Below are 14,745 nucleotides of genomic sequence, written 5' to 3'. Positions count from 1 at the left end.
AGTAAAATAAAAAAAAGTAAAATAAAAAAAAAATGAATATTAAAAAAAAAAAATTAAAGTTGGTGCTGCTGAACTACTAGGAGCAGCAGATTAGCACACCAGTCCCACTCCCCAACACTGCTAGACTAATAGCACTGGGCTCTTATAGTAGTAGTAGTAGTAGTAGTAGTAAAACAACAAAAAAATAAATAAAAGCAGTCCTTACAAGGACTACTGTTATTGCAGCAGTCAGCAGATGAGATCAGAAGCAGGACAGCTGCCCACTGCAGCTACATACAGAGCACTGCAGTAGAAGGTAGATTACTAGCCAGCAAAGCTACCTAAGCTTAAATGTCCCTCAAACCCCTGCAGACTTCTGTCCCTCCAATAACAGAGCAGTATCAAAACGATTACTAGCCAGCAAACTTTCAACTGTCCCTGAAATCACTAACAGGCAGCAGCTCTCTCCCTACACTATCTCTTCAGCACACACAGGCAGAGTGAAAAAACGCTGCAGGGCTTCGGTTTTTATAGGGAAGGGGAGTGGTCCAGGGGAGAGCTTCCTGATTGGCTGCCATGTACCTGCTGGTCTGGGGTGAGAGGGCAAAAAAAAGCGCCAACAATGGCGAACCCAAAATGGCGAACGTCGCGCGACGTTCGCGAACTTCCGGCGAGCGCGAACACCCGATGTTCGCGCGAACAAGTTCGCCGGCGAACAGTTCGCGACATCTCTATTGCACATGCCCATGAATCATCCATATAATGCACTTCATGATGAAAAATAACCTTTGGTCTCTGGCTTGGGAATCTCTTACTATCCCAGTTATCCCAGTTCAGATTGCATGGGAATCACTTCATATTTGGCATGCTTTAGGTTTGTACTGTAATGCTGCATAAATCATTTATTCATCTTCGAATAAAATTCTGAGACAATTTTTAATTGATCTTCACTTTTTTTCTTTTGATCTCTGTGTTCAGCAGCTCCAGTTTGTCATTTTGGCAGATATCTGGTTGCTAGGGTTCAATTTACCCTAACAACAAGTCCGTGGTTTGTATCAGAGATTGGAATACGATTAGGGTAGACACCATTACTATTACTACAAAATAGTAATAACATTGTAGCCTCACAAAGCAGTGAAAGAGTCAGTGGGAGAAGGCAAATAATTCAAAAACTATAAGAAACAGAAAATGAAGACCAATTAAAAAGTTTAACATATAGAATGTTAACTGAAAGGTGAAATTTAAGACAATAAAAAAGTTAAATTACAGATTATAAAAAGGCTGTTAATAATGATTCAGTAGCGGAGCACTAAGGCATGTCATGTAATGAGTCTCTATATCATTAAGACAGATCATACAGAGCTTCAACTCTTGTAATTTAACTCTGGCAAAGAATATAGAGACGGCAATCCAGCTGGTGGGCATATTATTATGGCAGAGAATACAGGCCTAGCAAAACTCTATGGTAAAGCGTTTAGGTTGGCAGTGGAACTCTTGGAAAGTCACTATGGTAGAACATAAAGACTGGATCCACTGAAACTACTGGCAGGGATGTCCACCTGATCATTTAGGAAGTGTTTTAAATAATTTACTAAAATGTGAGTACCAGAAAAGAATGACAAATCATACCAAAACAGCCTTGCTATTTGTTTTGTAGTTGCTAGGGTGCTTGGCCTTAATACCCCTATCCTTGTACTAATTTATACTGTGTTGGAGACAAGCAGAACAGAGTGACATTTCAAAAACAAACACAGATTGCAGAGTAATTTGACTACTCCTGTATGAAAGATTCTTCATGTTAAACACCTTTAGCTACTTTTTTCTGTTTCACCAGGTTTCATATTTGTTCGAAATCTGAGCTCCCATGTCTGGGTCAAATCATTTCCAGGAAGAGACATTTGTGCTTGAGGCTGCTTTGAAGCTCTTTCTGGTTGGGCATGACAAATGCATTCGTTTTCTTATAACAGGTTTACCATAGAGGAAAAGACCAGGATCCACACTTTTGTGACGCATTTTAGAAACCTCTGAACGTCTGATCTGTTAACTAAATTTCATGTATTGATATAAAGATCTCCATGAAAATAATCCAGGGCTTTTTCTCACGCTACTGCTGCGTATTGCTTTCTTTTTCTTTTGCCTCCTGAAAAGTATATCAATAAACTAGAACAATATAACATTTACATTGACCCAAATTTGTTTGAGTTCACCTTTCTTCTTTTTTTAGTCTTCATTTTCTTCTGAAATGCCACCGATACTTCAGCATTTATTACAGTGACTTCCCTGCAGCCCTGACAAAATGAAACATAATTAAGTAGAAAAGCTGGAGCAGGTGAAACTAAAGCACAATACTTCAAAAATGTACTTTTGTATGAAAGAGATTTCTTTGGTTATATTAAATAACTACATCTTTTTTTTTTCATGTTTCAACAGTTACAAAGGAGCATATGTGAAGCTCTTGTTTCTTGTTTGCATATGATCAGATTTCATGACGTAAGGGAGCTATTTACAAACCATACCCAAAAAGAGTGATCCCACTGCAACAATATTACTCAAGCACATAACAAAATGGCATTCATCTTGCTTTATTGTGGGGTTCCAACAGGACCTTAAAGGGATACTGTCATGGGAAAAATTTTTTTTTCCAAAACGCATCAGTTAATAGTGCTGCTCAAGCAGAATTCTGCACTGAAATCCATTTCTCAAAAGAGCAAACAGATTTTTTTATATTCAACAGGGGGCAAGACATTTTGTCAATTTCCCAGCTGCCCCTGGTCATGTGACTTGTGCCTGCACTTTAGGAGAGAAATGCTTTCTGGCAGGCTGCAGTTTTTCCTTCTCAATGTAACTGAATGTGTCTCAGTGGGAAATGGGTTTTTACCATTGAGTGTTGTTCTTAGATCTACCAGGCAGCTGTTATCTTGTGTTAGGGAGCTGTTATCTGGTTACCTTCCCATTGTTCTTTCGTTTGGCTGCTGGGGGGGAAAAGGGAGGGGGTGACATCACTCCAACTTGCAGTACAGCAGTAAAGAGTGATTGAAGTTTATCAGAGCACTAGTCACATGACTTGGGGCAGCTGGGAAATTGACAATATGTCTAGCCCCATGTCAGATTTCAAAACTGAATATAAAAAAATCTGTTTGCTCTTTTGAGAAATGGATTTCAGTGCAGAATTCTGCTGGAGCAGCACTAGTAACTGATTCATTTTGAAAAAAATGTTTTTTTCTATGACAGTATCCCTTTAAGAACTTTTCTTTTAAAATTATCTTTTTTAAATATCCTCACACTGGGAATATTCGTCAAACTTCAGAACATTCTATATAAGTGTACAGCTGCACAATCCTTGAGTGAACAAATGCCTACAAACAGGGAATCCTACCTTCAGCACTCCTGGGGTCCCTGCCCAAGGATACAATTAAAGGGACAGTATAACCCATCCTTCAACATGAGCTCAATGAATAGAGATTATGCAGAAGATACTTTTTGCATATTATTTTAAACATCACAAACATAGGGTACTCACTGTATGTGTAATTTCTTTAGCTAAAGAGGGCAGACAGGGATACTGAAGCTACTCCAAACGTAGGTCTAGACCTGCCAAGGATATCTGCAGGTACTTTGATTTGCAGAGGGCTGTAATCTCCCATCTAAGCTATACCTTCAATGTTCAAGGAGGTATCCGCTAACCTATCTACTGTATGTAACTCTGTATCAAGATTTATATACACACACAGGTCTCTCTCTTAAGAGATCAGAAATGCTAATTTCAGAAGAACTCAGTAAAGATTTCATCCCAATTACATCTCAGTTTCAGATCCTCCCAGTTGAACCCATCATACCAATTTATCAGTTAACATCTTTCATCAGTTCCACAGCTCAGCTTCCAATGTTAATTGGGCAAAGATGCAGTTGTGCACATTCCAAAGTCATTACACATGGAGAAAGAAATAAGCTTGAGTGTTCACTTAACAACACCGGTGCATTGTCCCTACATTTCAGGCACCTCCAGTGGTGGTTGTAATGCTACAGTATATTATAATAATATTACAATAATTATAAAGATATAAAGGCAAAACTACGATTATGTTTTATAACATCTACTAGAATAAGGGCACTAAAAGTACAAATAATTTGCTCTACCCAATACATAAAGCAAAGTAGGAAACTGAATAATATATGCTGAATATATCGCAAATTAGAGGCTTATTAAAGCATTTCTCCATCCTAATCTTAGAATTTGTTGAGGTGTAAGTAATTCCTCTGAATTAAATGTCAACCAGATATATCTATAAATTATATAGATACCAATGAAACGCACAGCCTCACAGCGGCCAATCTCAAGACTCTCAGAATCCTGTATCTCACTTATGTCCATTGGCCCCTCACGTACTCCTTGTGGTTCCTTACAATCCTGTAGCTCTTTGCAAAGCTTAGCACAGCTTCTCAATGGTCCCACATTGAATCTTAGGGCCTTAGAGGCTTATTGGGCCTTGATTATCAATGATAATAATCAGTGTGGTAAAGAAACTTTTTTTCACAAATGGCTAAAAAAGTCAAATAAATCAAGAACCTCTTTATGAATATGCCTCACCAATCTACCCTTAGAAATGACAGACCTTGCCTCAGCCAGAGCTGGTACCCATTGCTTCAAGTGTTACTAATTATTATATCTAGCACATTCTCATACTCGAATTCAATTTAATGGTTATCAGTAGAGAAGATATGGTCCTGTAAATTAATTCCTCCTACCTATAAAATAACCTGATTAATCATGTTGGCTTCTCCTTTGACTCTCAGGGGATTACCATCTCTGTTTGAACACAAAAATATTTTTAGTATTTTTAATGGTTTTTCAAAATGCAAAAATAATTCTGCAACGAGAGGCACAGGAAAAGCAGGTGTCTATATAAAATAGATAGAATAGTATATTATATGTGAACTACTGAACTGTCATCAGAACTTCTTTCCATTTAAATAAACAGCTTTGGTTTTTCTATTTATCATTTGTACCCTTTGTTCTAACAAGGAATCTGTGTTATGCCAGTCAAAGTGTTGGCAGCAATATGATAACCTAAGAAAGTGCGTAGGCTCTGATGTCCATTTCAGTGCTTGTAAACCTTGTTGGAATCAACTATACTGAAACTGGCAAAGCTGTAACAAGTGGGTGAATTATTGCAAAGAATGTGTTGGCTTCCATAAAAGTCAGTTAAAAATGTTATGTGCTAAACCGGGTACGGAATGTTAACAAGTGGCAGCCTGGACATTGGTTGGCATTGGGGCATATATCCTTAGTTGTGTAGATGATACTAATTGCAAAAGCAAGAGACAGCACTTGTAAAGGAACCAGTATAATATTCATTCTTTCTATTAATTACACCCATGGATTAGCTTTAGAGAGGGAGTTAAAGAGCCCGACAACTGCAGAAAACCTGGGAAAGTAAGTGAGTCATTGGTGGATGGAGTTCTTTTTCTACTAAGGGAGTCTCCCTCTGTAGCAGTGGATATTGGCATGCAATCATGCTTCATGATATTCATAGACACTTGAGAATCATGTACCGGCAAAGCTCTTAAGTTGGTAAATGCTTTACATAAGAGGCACACGCTGAAAGACAGAAGATGCTTGGGAAGCCAAGAAGATGTGGATAAATGGCAATGGAGCTCAGCAGCAACTCCTTGAATAGATACTGTATAAGGTGCAGGAAATGAGTCTTGAGACATTCCTTTGGGAATTCCCATTATCTAAGGATAATTGTAGTACATCCGATTTAGATTGCTCAGTCGCTTCTCCTTTTACAGAATGGAGGACAACATTCCTGTATCAAACATTTGTTTTCTGTGTTTACAAGCAAACAGCACAAAATTGCCTTTTTTTTAAGGGGCAGATTTATCAAGGGTCGAACTTCGAATAAAAGAACTTCAAAATTCAAATTATTAAAGACCAGCCGAAATGTATTAAAAGAATTGTTTTTTTTTTCAGATGAATAGGTCGTTTTCGTTCGAATTCGAATTGCATGAATGGAAGTAACATCGTATTTGATAGAAGTCCACCAATTGACTCCAAACAGGTTCAAGGAGGTCTCCCATAGGCTAAAACAGCAATTCGGCAGGTTTTAAATGGCGAATGGTCGAAGTCAATTTTTTAAAGAGACAGAACATGATAAATCTCAAATTTTCAAATTTTTTACAAATTCAAATCGAATTTAGACTATTCCCTAGTCAACGTTCAACGTTGCTAGACTGCTGCCTGGAAAGGTCTGTGACAGATTTAGCAACAAAAACAGAAGACACGAGAGAGCTTACATAAGGCAGAGCACATATAAGCATTGGCTTTTTCGGGGGATTGGCAAGCATGCCAGATTTCACAGTATTTTCCCTTCCTCTTACCATTCCATACAGTTGCAGGACACATAGGGCAGATTTTGGGTGCTTGTGTGCACTCATGGGCCCATATGAACAGTGAGATGTAGATATAACTGAAGTGAACTGCATGAGGTAGTATCTGGCAGTTGTAGCATTTCTCCACTGGTGGGAAAACACAAGAAGAGGACCCACCGTGTCTGTTCCTTAAAGTACTTAAATATGTTTACTATCACTTAATGCAGTGGTTGTAATGCTTTTATAGTTCATTTCCCCTTGTTGGTTCAATCTTTAGCTAGGGCTCCTTTGAATTCACCCCAACTCTCACTAACTGACCTTCAGGCCTAGTCCCCCAGCCACTGCTCCAAGGCCCAACTCCACAGTTTAGGAACTAATGAATTAAAATGAAACTACTAAAGCTATTATGAAACAATGAAAAACAATGTAATTATATAAATCACAGATACTTTGCTTTTGCCACTGTCAGTCTTTTTTAATATTGGACTTGTGATCATTAGGGGGGCTCAGAGCAAAGGCAAGTTAGGGTGAAAATGACATGATAGATAGTGATGGGCGAATTTATTCAGCAGGTGCGCATTTGCGGCAAATTAGCCCGTTTCACCGGCGGCAAATAAATTTGCAACAAAAAAGGTTCCAATGCTGCCGCCAATTTTGACACCGGTAACAATAAATGGATGCCCATTGACTTTAATGTTGACTTCGGCGCCCATTTTTATGCCGGCGAATTGTAGCCGGCGTCAAAATCACAGGTTTGGGATTACACAAAGCAGACTAAAATTAGAACAACTGTGATTTAAAGAATAAAATATTAAGCAATTATCATGCATTACATGTAAAATGCTTTACATTTTTTCTTTCCCTTTCATTAATATGTGTAATACTGCTTCTGTACTTTTGAGCTGTCCTAAACCCGAGGACCAGATGTGGCCCTCGAAGAGATTTTTGAGAATGTAGCATGGCCAATATCTCCAGTCTCTGCAGACCTCTCTGTATGATATCATTATTTAGTTATTATCTAGCTGGCCAATGTGAAACAGAGGATAACTGGCCCGCAGCATGGAAAATCTTGGACAGCACTGCTCTACTGTATTAAAATTAACAGGGCCCTTAGTACACAAACTACAATACAAATGTATGACCAACTTCAAAAGCAACAATAATGACTTAGTCAGTACCTATATTTACCTTGCAACAAAGAGCCATAGAGACAGTGTTCTGCTCACATTCTCTTTGGGGAGTCCGAAAGAAGCAATGTTTCTACATAAGAGTAAATGACTGCTGCCTGCGATGAGGATCAATGCTCATGCCACGCCTTTAGATTCCTTTTTTAATTTTTTCTCTTTTGACTTTCAAGTGGAGGAATCATCTGCAGCAAAGGTTCCTTGGGATGTACGTGAAAAAGTCCTGCCCCTGTGTTCTTTGGCCTAAATTAAAATTGATCACTGTTTCCTATATGACTGCCTTCTAGCCACAAGAGGATCAATGTGCATCCCAATTTGGAACATGCCTGTATTTATATTTGCTTTCCCAGACTTTAGATTTGACAAGAGCTTTGAGAAACATGTGTTTCCCTGAAGTCCTTTCCATTTTGGCTTCACCTCTGTCACATACACTCCACTTTCCGTCCCAACACCAAGTTCTTTTTTGATATTCTGTATCATTTTTTCTCTTTTACGTCTTTAGGTCTAAAAAGGAGGTATTGTGTTAACAAGCACAACGTTTGCTCCAGTTGTTAATACTCCTAACAGCCAATTTAATGTTAAACTACACTGGAAAGTGTCAGTTGTCAATGACATTGTTTTAAGGAATTAGAAACATTAATTCAAATTTAAGATGGCTGAGCAGGGCCAGTTTGTGAGTATATTGTTGATATATTTTTTTATTTTATGTTTAATTTACAGAGATTCATCAGTCCCTATCACATTCACTTAACATACCACAGCCATTATCATCAGAAAACAACTTGCATGTATACTTTGGGAGGAAATCCATGGGGTTACAAGGAGAACATACAGACAGCATTTTCTCCTTGTAAGTAGATTCACCAAAGGACGAAGTGGCTAATGCTAACGACAATTCGCCAACATTACCATCCACAGGGACATTGCGTATTCACTAACAGGTGCAGAGGACAATTCACTAGTGAAAGAGAATCTCGCTATCAGTCGTTCGCACTCTATAGCCAGGCGACTTTTTGCTCTGTTACTACACAAATTCAGTAAAGTGCGGATTTTAGTGAATGTTACATTTTCCGCCAGAGTTGACTTCGACACCTCAGACCAGGTTATAAAGCAGCTAGATCTTCCTCAATCTTCTGTCACTTACATCATATCCTGTGTGCCAAAAATGCATTTTTAAAGGTCCAAAAAACGCTGGTGACTTTTCCTTTTTTGGAAGCGGGATTGGCCGCAAAAGTCCTAACTTAGACTTTTTTTGGGTAACCGGTTTTCACCAGACATTTTATAACATTTGGACCATTCATTTTACAGTGGGCTCATGTGTAGGGCATTATATTAATTCTCTTGTCTTTATTAAGGTTCCCTGGACATTTCTAATAAAAATTGGTAACTTGAAGCATTTGCAACAACATTTATAAATTGACCTAAGCGCAAGATCACTAGCAAATTTTTGCTAGGCACTAATGAACGCTGCACTGCCGAAGTAACGCTAGCAAAAAGTCACTAGTGTTCGGCGCCCAGGATGAAAATCCGCATATTAGTGAATTGATGTAGTCCTTGGACCGAATTTGCGCCTGGCGAAGTGGTGTGAGCTGTGCGAAGCTGACGCCGGCAAAAATTCGCCCGTTAATGAATCTACCTCTAAGTCAAAACCCTCAGCACTGCAAGACAACAGTATTAGCCACTGAGACACTCTGTTATTGTCTTATTGAGCATCTGTAATTGTCTTACTTCCAAACTCCTTTTCAACCTTTCAGTAAAGGAGCAGAATTAATAGCTGTTTGGTCTAAGTTAGGGCCAACAGGAAATACAAAAGAGAGAGAGAGAGAGAGCTAGAGATAGAGAGCTAGAGCTAGAGAGCTAGAGAGAGAGAGAGAGAGAGAGAGAGAGAGAGAGAGAGAGAGAGAGAGAGAGAGAGAGAGAGAGAGAGAGAGAGAGAGAGAGAGAGAGAGAGATAGATAGATAGATAGATAGATAGATATGAGTAGATAGATGTGTGCGTGTGTAAGTTATTAAAATCCCCATACAGTATCACTCCCACAATGTGAGAATCCCTTATGGTCCAGTAAGGCAGTCATTATACTCGTTCTACAGCTAAAGCAGATGGTGCATGTGTCATAAGATGATGATTGCGCGAAGAGTGAGAGCGTCCCTATTAGGTGAATTAGCTCCCAGCAATGCAGCGTAAGGCAAATATCACATGGGTGAGCCTTACACTATCATTAAATCGAGGATGAGAAGAAACTAGTGAGACAAATCGTCCCTAGGAGGCAAGGCACGCAGAGCTAAATAAAACTCACCTATTGCTCGTAAATATTTTACAGGCATTTTCGCAATATGCATTCATTATTTTCTTTATTTACTTTTCTGCATTTGTTTTCACAAAGTCAATATTAAATACTGCGAATTACTATTACTGGTATGAGCTCTGTTACCCAGAATGATCTGTCTCCATACCTTAAATCTACTAAAAATATTTTAGTATATTTAGTAGTATTGTATTTGCCAATGCTCGGGACCTGTGGTTTTCTGGATAACAGATATTTCTGTAATTTGGATCTTCACACCTTAAGTCTACTAGAAAATCATGTAAAGATTAAATAAACCCAACTGGCTGGTTTTCTTTCAATACGGATTAATTATATTTTAGTTTGGAACAAGTTGAAGGTACAGTTCTATTATTACAGGGAAAAGGGAAATAATTTTTTCGTATTTGGATTATTTGGATAAAATGTAATCTATGGGAGACAGCCTCTCCGTAATTTGGAGCTTTTTGGATAACTGGCTGTAAAGTGACTTTAAACTTTAGGAACCTTTCCAAAAACCACTACTTGCAGCATTGCAATTGCTAATTTTAGCAAGACTTCAGCAATAATGTCTGGTTTAATGAGATGTATGTTTTAAAAAATTTTATCGTTGCTATAGACCAGTCAAGTGCAATAAAATATACTTTCTGTGGCATAGAAATACAAACAAAAAATTCAGTTATAAGCACCAAAGCATCCTGTCTCACAACCACAATATTTCCAGCTGTTTGGTAAAGGTATATGTTCTACTTTTGATGTACAGGTATTGCATCCATTATCCAGAAACATGTTATCCATAGTGATGGGCGAATAAATTTGGCTGGCACGAATTTGCAGCAATTTCCACGTTTCGCCGCCAGCGACTAAATTTGCTAATCTCCTGCGAAATTTCGCTGGAGAAATTGTGTCGGGGTCAAAAATTTTTGCCAAAAAGTCGCACGCGTCAACATCAGCTCGTGTCAACACTATTCAGCTTGGACACAGGCATCAATTTACGGTTTTCACGCTTTTTCAAGAAAATGTCAGATTTTCACAATTTTTTCGTGCAAACATTAGATTTTCACAATTTTTTCGTGCAAACATTCGATTTTCATGATTTTTTTGTGAAAATGTCAGAATTTAACAATTTTTTTGTGAAACTTTCCGATTTGATGATTTTTCCGCCAGTTCACGAATTTCTCGAATTTGCGTGAAATTCGCAAATTTTTTGGCGAAGCGAAATGGTAGAAATCCAACCATCACTAATTATGCAGAAAGCTTGCAATTACAGAAAGTTTGTCTCCCATAGACTACATTTTATCCAAATACAATTTTTTTTCCCCCTTTCCCCTGTAATAATAGAACTGTACCTTCTACTTGTTCCAAACTAAAATATAATTAATCCGTATTTAAAGCAAAACCAGCCGGTTGGGTTTATTTAATGTAAAAAAAATATTTCCTTTTTCTCTGTAATAATAAAACAGTACCTTTTACTTGATCCCAACTAAGATATTATAATAGGCAGATAAATAATAATTTGGTACAATATATTGATTATTATTATTATTAAGATGTATTTATATAGCGCCAACATATTGCATAGCGCTGTAAAGTAAATGTGTAAAGTAAATATAATTAATCCTTACTGGAAGTAAAACCAGTCTGTTGTGGTTTTTTAAGGTTTACATGATTTTCTACTAGACTTAAGGTATGAAGATTCAAAGATCTGGTAGCTGGGTTTCTGGATAACATATCTGGCCCCAATCTTTCTGGATAACATGTCCCATACATTAAGGGGGTTATTTATCAAAGTCCAAATTTATCGCAATATTTTCTGAAAAAAACTCAATACCCAATACCTGGGAAGACATGAGAAATCAGGCAGCACTTACCAACCTCCTACCACTGTATTATATAAGTGACACATAAAATTAAAAGAGCACAGTGTAAGAGCTCCATTTATTAATATGAATCCACCACAAAACAATTATCATTACATGATCATGTCTCCCAAGCAAAAATCTATAAATATATATTACTTTTCATATTCCAAATCTCTCCAATTCAGTGGAAGTTCTCAAAAGAGAAATAGTGTTATTGCTATATAGACCTGACAGTTAAAGAATACCTTTTTACTTGCAATAAGGGTGAGGGGGCATATTGTAATGAGCATTTTTGTTCTTTCCCAACTGAAAGCAGTGAGTAATAGAACAGTCACAACTTGAATAAATAAATGCATTAACTAGAAAATAAGAGAAAAGGATATTCTTGAACTCATATCTTTTCAATGCCGGGTTCCATTACCAGTAAAGTAGAGAACAATGTGACTATACTGGGAGAAGAACCCTACAACACTAGTGATAAAGATTCCCATGTTAAAGGGGAGATATTGTGTTAATAAGAAGAATGTACCAGTGCATTACAGCATATTCCTCTTAATTTAGAAGAAATTGTGCTTTTAAAAAAGGGTTTTGGGGCTGTTTATTGAAAAATTCCTTCCAAACTCTACAAGTCCAACCCGTCTGTTCTACCTCCTGCTGCCTCCTTTCCCAGGCTGTGTAGGGGAGCCAGCAGCACTCAGCCCACTGCACTGTAGGATAAGAACCAATCAGCAGCTAGGATGACGATAGGCAACTGAATCCAATCCTGTTTTTGCTTGTGGGTACCCAGTGGTAGAAAAAGGAGCAATAATGCCATCTTAGATCCAGCATACTAGGACCCAGAGATAAGACCCCAGAGAGTATGGTGTTCCCACTAGGGATGGGCGAATTTGACCCATTTCGTTTCGGCAAAAATTTGCTGCCAGTGAATTGTCGCTGATGCCCATTAAAGTCTATGTGCCTCAAAAAATGGTTTTTGACGCATGCCGCCATACAAGTCTATGGGCGTCATTTCCACGGCGAAACAAGGTGAAAAAATGTGCCCATCCCTAGTTCCCACTGTTAGTGCATGCATCATTTTAGTCTTCATAGGTGGGAGGCCATTCTGACTCCATGATCTTCCCTGAGAACAGCACATTGTCCAGACTCCAGATCATCTGGTGTGTAATTCCAGACTGGGGGGCCCGGGGCCGGTCCACAGCTGCAGCCCCCCTTCTGCCCCGCACCCAGGCACTCATACCTTCTTTTGCCATGACCAGAGCCAGTGGGCCCAGTCTGACCCTGCTGGTGTGCCATAGCCCACAAGCATTACCAACAAGTACTGTACATCAGAGAGAGAGAGAGAGGTCTGATGTTTCCTTTTACAAACAAACTTACCTCCAAATGCTAATTTCTAGCAATAAAAAGTATTATAATTCAAAGGTGATTAAAGGCAAAATATTGTTGTGTATTTATGCTCGATAATAGATTACTGTCTGGCATAATAGAGCATTGTGTCTGTATTTGTAAATGAGTGACCTGGCCTGTCTGACTGCCAACTGGCAATTGCTTTCCAGAACTGCCAACTGTTTGTTATCCAGAACACTAGGGACCTGGGGTTTTCTGGATAACGGATCTTTCCATAATTTGGATCTGCATACCGTAAGTCTGCTAAAACACAATGTAAGCATTAATTAAACCCAATAGGATTGTTTTGCCTCCAACAAGGATTAATTATATCTTAGTTGGGATCAAGTGCAAGGTGCTATTTTATTATTACAGAGAAAAAGCAAATAATTGTTTAAAATTTGAATTATTTGATTAAAAATGGAGTCTGTGTGACATGACTTTCCTGTAATTTGGAGTTTTAAGAATAACAGGTTTCCAGATATTGGATCCTATACCTGTACTGCAGCTCTGGTTCTCCCACTGCTTGTAGACCTTCTAAAGTGGGTAATACTGTTTGACTCGTGACTCTGACGAGAAACTATACCCTGAAGGCAAGTTTCATTAAGACACGCTCATAAAGATACTTGGCTACTGGGGTCCCACTGAATCCCTCATCTTGCATCCCAACACTGTGGGAGCTGCACTCTGCTGTCTGCACTCAATTTTTGAATTGAGTGCACACAGCAGAGGGGAATAGCCTGCTTGCCCTTGCTAAGGCTATTGTGCTTTGTTATGCATGGCCAGGGGCGCTCCGCCAATGAGGCGAGCTAAGACGCTCACTGCTCCTGCACCTTTAAGAGCCGAATTTCCGGTTTTCAATTGCGCTTTCCGTACTAGTGTTCCTCCCTAAATGCAAGTTATACACTAAATGGCAGTGTATTGGAAGTTTCCTTAAATGAGAAGGATCTAGGGGTCTTTGTAGATAACAAGTTGTCTAATTCTGGGCAGTGTCATTCTGTGGCTACTAAAGCAAATAAAGTTCTGTCTTGCATAAAAAAGGGCATTTACTCAAGGGATGAAAACATAATTATGCCTCTTTATAGGTCCCTGGTAAGGCCTCATCTGGAGTATGCAGTGCAGTTTTGGACTCCAGTCCTTAAGAGGGATATAAATGAGCTGGAGAGAGTGCAGAGACTAAGTGCAACTAAACTGGTTAGAGGGACGGAAGACTTAAATTATGAGGGTAGACTGTCAAGGTTGGGGTTGTTTTCTCTGGAAAAAAAGGCGCTTGCGAGGGGACCTGATTACACTTTACAAGTACATTAGAGGACATTATAGACAAATAGCAGGGGATCTTTTTACCCATAAAGTGAATCATCGTACCAGAGGCCACCCCTTTAGATTAGAAGAAAAGAACTTTCATTTGAAGCAACGTAGGGGGTTCTTCATAGTCAGGACAGTGAGGTTGTGGAATGCACTGCCGGGTGATGTTGTGATGCTGATTCAGTTAATGCCTTTAAGAATGGCTTGGATGATTTTTTGGACAGACATAATATCAAAGGCTATTGTGATACTAAGCTCTATAGTTAGTATAGGTATGGGTCTATAGAATTTAATTAAAATTATTGAGGGGTGTGTTTAGGGATGCTGGGTTTTCATTTGGAGGGGTTGAACTTGATG

Source organism: Xenopus laevis, chromosome 3S (genome assembly GCF_017654675.1).
Source record: "Xenopus laevis strain J_2021 chromosome 3S, Xenopus_laevis_v10.1, whole genome shotgun sequence".
In the NCBI taxonomy this organism is placed as follows: domain Eukaryota; kingdom Metazoa; phylum Chordata; class Amphibia; order Anura; family Pipidae; genus Xenopus; species Xenopus laevis.
Note: the sequence above shows the minus strand (reverse complement) of the source record.